The sequence below is a fragment of the Pygoscelis adeliae genome, unplaced genomic scaffold (genome assembly GCF_000699105.1).
Source record: "Pygoscelis adeliae isolate BGI_AS28 unplaced genomic scaffold, ASM69910v1 Scaffold130, whole genome shotgun sequence".
NCBI classification, from domain to species: Eukaryota; Metazoa; Chordata; class Aves; order Sphenisciformes; family Spheniscidae; genus Pygoscelis; species Pygoscelis adeliae.
Window position 1 is genome coordinate 2,853,358 of NW_008824031.1, and position 5,167 is coordinate 2,858,524.

General features: G+C 45.1%; 1 protein-coding gene across 1 annotated transcript in view; it reads right to left on the bottom strand.

The window, feature by feature from the left end:
- The window catches only part of LOC103920248 (protein LBH-like), a 10,761-nt gene extending 6,643 nt beyond the window's left edge, over nucleotides 1-4,118 (bottom strand). The window contains exon 1 of the mRNA XM_009327941.1: nucleotides 4,029-4,118. The gene's annotated coding sequence lies outside the window, so the exon portion shown is untranslated. The remainder of the gene's footprint in view (nucleotides 1-4,028) is intronic.
- Between the last annotated feature and the right edge of the window lie 1,049 nt (nucleotides 4,119-5,167).

Here is a 5,167-nt window from a genome sequence, read left to right on the forward strand (position 1 = left end):
AAGCCCTCCTATGTTATCAGCAAGCAGTTCATTACTAATATATGAGCTCAGAAATTGCATCTGTTGACCAAAACCAGTTACTCGTGGAAATATCAGCCTTGAACTAAATTCTCATTCTGATTCTTCATAACATCTTCAATATTTGCTCTTCCCAGATGTCTCTTCCATTTAATTATGAGCCAGCGCTTCTTTTAAACTGTTAATTCCAGACACACCAGCTGTATCGGCGTCCAAGGGCCAGATTTTCAGTAGTCTTTACTTGCCTGAGTGTTCAGAGAGGTGTTGAGTGGGATTTTCAAATGCATCAGGGAAGGTTTGGCACCTAAATCTCATTTAAATCAGGGACTTAGGAACCTAAGCTGCTTATGTGCCCATTAAGCATCCCCCTGTGCTGTCTGGCACCCGAGGCACTACAGTGCTGGCCCTTGCACTCTCCTTGTTCCACTGGGCACTTTGGCAGCCCGGAGCAGAGGGATGAGAGCCGACTGCAGTCCTCGCTGCAGAGAGCTCAGCCCAGCCCATGGCTGGGTAGCCGCACATCTCTACGGCGTTAGGATTTTCCTCACATTTGAGATCTATAGATACAGCATTCTGTTGAAAAACTTGAGGATGCCTGAAAACTTCATAGCGCATATTAAGCGCGTAGGAGCAAACAGAGCCTGAACCATTCTGTGTGACCTACAGACTGAAGGGGCCACGTTCATTTTGGATGGGAATACATCAGCCCTGGATGGGTTTCGCCCCAGGCATTTCACTCTCTCTAGCTGGCATTCATCAGGTACAGCACCTACTGGCTGCCAGAGCCTCCTGCAGCACGCAGAACGTAGGCATCATCAATTACACCGCCCTGCCACCTGCCACAGCAAGCACCCCTTTAGGCACGACTAAATGCTGCCATTAATTCTGGCCCTGCTTCACACACAAAAGCCTTCTTTGTAAAGGCTGCTCCTACTGAGAAATGCAAACTAAAACATCTTAAGGATAACTTGTTTCAGGCTTGCATTACCAATTACCCCACAAAACTAAATTTTACAATATCTGCAATTACTACAAAAGCCGTCACAATGACTTTAATTAGGTGTAGCACAGAGCAGCGTGATATCACAGAGACTTTCACTCCCACTGCATCATATTTAAAAAAGAGCATGGCAGACCCAGGAGACGCTTGAGCTCAACTGTGGGCCAGGACCTGACCCCATAGGCATCCATCACCAGCTTAGGGAAAAGCCCTGAAACGCCAGCCTTGGACCAAGCCAACACTGAATTAAACAGCACGCTTCCTGGTACACACACACACACACACACCAGGGGAGCAGAACCAGGCTCTGAAACTCAACCCCTGATCTGGGCATCCCCCAGCTTACACAGCCTGAATCCTCCCAGAGCCACAGCACAGCAGAAGGACAGAGTCTGCCTGCTAGGAAGAGAGTTTCGATTTCCCTGCCCTTGCTTGGACCTGTACCCCTCCCCAGGGACACCGCATCAGGACACCACAAACCACCTAATCAGTAAAACACATTTATTTTCTGGACACATGCTTTTATTCCTGCAGCATCCAGTGGACCATACCACTGGGCACCCATGGACGACAACACTGAGGGACTGGTGATCTGGAAATGGGAGACCCTTTCCTGGAGTGGTAACCACGGGCCCAGCTGTGCCAGCTGTTCCTACAACCCAAGACAGTGCTTAAAAAGGACAGAGCTGTGCCCTTGGACCTTTCCCTGCCCAAAAGGAAAGCAGGACCCCCTCCGTTGCCTCCTCCCTCTGATGACTCCTGGCGCTCATGCAGTTCTTGCCTTTTTTCCCCATCCGGGTTTTGGTCTCTCCCTTGGTCCCAGAGGGACCCTGTTGTATCCCTCCTGCTGTCCCTCCAGGGCTGCCTCTGCGGATGACCACGCTGGGCCATAGCGGGACCCCGCTCTCCCACCCCAACTCTTTGGGAAGAGTTTGTTGGAGGGCTTTCACATCGCCTGTTAGCCAGACCCAGACGTGAGCCAGAGGAGCACAGGGCCCACTGCTCTGACCATGTCCAAGGTGAACATCTTTCTTTTCAGATCCTTTTTGGGGTTCAGTGCCCCATCCCCAGCTGTCCTGGATTGCAGGGAAAGGGAAATGAGAAAGTGTGTGTCTGGCTGGAAATAATCCTGGAGGCTTTGTGGTGGGCCGGGATTTATGAAGTCTTGGGCTTGGCTACCACAGAGAAGACATGTCCCACTGCTGTGTGTCCTGGGGGTTGGTCCCTGCTAGCCAGCAGCAGACTCCTGCAGTCGCCCACAGCTGGTTGGTTTATTTTAGCAGTCTTTCAATATGTACCAAGTGTTTAAAACACTTCTCTGTCCTTGTTCCATGGGGCATTAGAGATATACATCCACACATGCACTGTCAACTGTGTCGTATGAGCTCAAAGATGTTGTTAAGACCTCATGAAATTCTATTATTGAGCAATAACGGGCTCCGTGCTTCCCTAAGACCACATTACACCCCGCAGATTATTTCTAAATGACAAAGACAAATGATTCTGGCTAGGAAAACGGTGACAGTTCTGCCAGTGTTACAGCAGATGCCTCAGTGAATCAGCTCTCAAGCTGTTAAAGCCCAGGCCATTTCACAAAATCTGTGCAACTTAAGGCTTTGATTGAATAGGATGGCAGAAGTGATTGTACTTGATGTGTTTCAGAAAAGAACATGGGGCCATGCAATTGGCAAAATAATTAGGCTTTAACTGGAATAGATTAATTGTTCTCAGTCTCCACTTAGAAACAGTAAAGGAAAGCAGAAGAATCTATATGGGCTGTGAAAGCAGAGATGCTTCTAACAAGCTTAACTAGGTATGTAACACTACAAATAACTAGAAGTAAAATAATTGAGAATGCCACTGCAAATCAGTTCATCCGAAACTTCGAAATCATCTGTAGGACATCACTGAATTGTTTATAAAGCCACAGAATCTGAAAAAGGGGTTTGGTGGCTGTTTAGAGCTTTTTTAATTATGATATGATTTATGTGCAGGAGAATTTTTTACTTTTCAGCCAGTTTTGATGGAAAAATATTGAGCCACTTTTAGCGCTGCTTTTATGTGAGACATACTAACATACAACAGAAAAGTGGCTGATACAAGCAAATTATTATAAGAACTATATCTCTTTTAAATTTGGTCTTGCATTCACTTTAGGTACGGTAGATGCTGATATCACCAATGACATACAGTAGCCATAGTGATGCAAAACAAGGCAATAAATAGCATTTACAAACAAAGAATAAATTCTGCTCTGGTGGATGAGTCACCTACTCTGAACCTTAAAATTCTTGTGGCAGTGAATTAAGAGATGCATTTACTTCCCCTAGGTTTAATTAAGCACAAATATACCAATTAGGAAAAACAAAAAAGCAAAATCTGTTCTAGCTTTCCTGTGAGAAAACTACATTTAGAGAAGATTATCTTAAATGCAACTGCTACAGTTGCAGGACCACGCTATGCTGATCTTTTTCCAGGGGCATGGAGCAAATGCACGGCTCACTTTCTGCTGTTTGTGATGGCACTAACAAGGTCAGTAACATACAGAACAATATATAGGTTGACAAGTGCTAAACCACTTACCATGAGAAAGTGCTCAAAAACAATGCAGACATTTTTATTTTAGGTTTTGAACAGCGGGCAAAACTGACCTGTGAAATTCCTGGTGGCAAAACAGTATTTGAATGAAGACCAGCTTCAGGATTCAAAAACATGAATCACTTTATGTGGCTATGGAAAATTGGCAGGTTGAGTGACGCAAGCAAAGATTTCCTTAAGAAGAGGGGCAAAACCACATTTTATGGGACAGGCTGAGCCACGGTTAGGAAGAGCTGTTACCTGAAGCAAGGATCAGCCTGGAGGATGCTCAGACATGCACCAAACTGAGGCCTGATCCTGCTCTCACCTCACCAACCAGGATGGGCAGCAAAAGGGGACACCCGGCCAGACCATGAGGCTCCATGGGGGATAAACGGCAAGTACAGGGCAATGACAGAAGAGAGCGCATTACCTTCAATCACATCAACGGATGTCGCTTCCAAAAACTGTTCTTGCTGCAGGTGTTCACGTCGCTGATGAAGTGTTGTGCAAACTCTGTCAAATCCTAAAAGTGCCTGAAAGAGACAATACAACAGAGTCAGAGTGTGCAACCAAAGCTACAACGCTGGCAGTGCCCAGTGTGAAAGAGTACTACTGAAAACTTGCTGCAGAAACTCCTACTGTGAAGGCCTGTATAATTTTCTACGCCAGACGGGATTTGATCTCGCTAAGGACGCAGCTCGTAGCATACCTTGTGAATTACCGAGGCAATTAATGTTCCAAAAACACCCAAAGCTCTTAGCTGAAATACCTTGCAACCTGACTCTTTTGCGATGCTAAACCTTATTCCTTAGTGTAAGCTACACAAAAACTGCTGAAACTGGGACACTCTGAAATTCTCCCATACAGGAATTTTGATGATAGTTGGAAAATCAGAAAATAAAAACATATACCCTTATTTGGCAGGATCAGCGTTCTTAATAAGACACGACTCAAAACATCAAAGAACGAGATTCCTGCTCAAGAAGCTACTGGTCAAGACACAAAGAAGACAAAATATGCTGAAAGAAGAATACCTTAGGATTACATTACTGCATGTTTCTTTCAGATGTCACAGGAGAAGTGATTTTTGCAAAGATCTACTCCAAACTGAAGGCAATACTTTGACTGGTATCCAGACAGGGAGCCTGGTGAGCAGAGGTGAGGATCCCACCATTTCAAAGCGTGAATCACTGATTTCTGATGACTTCTCTGTCAGAAAGTCTTAGCTGAAGAGCTTGAGGAGTTACAGTGCTGAAATATAGTCAGTATCTTGGCTAAAGATGATTTTCAGAGAAATTTGTTCAGCCCTACAGCTTGCCAAATATATATTCATGCCAGCCACGGCTATTTCCTTGGATGGGAAAAAGGTGTTTTCAGTGAAGTGAATGGCACTAGTGTATATATTTTATATCCTCCAGTGGTTTGGATTCCAGCCCAAGTGATTAAACAAATCTACCTGCTCTGGAAGCCTTTCTACCAAGATTTATAACACTGGACTAACTGCACACTGATTTTATTCAAAAACAGTGACAGAGGCAAAATTGTGCATTGCATTCTGGAGTTTCTTCT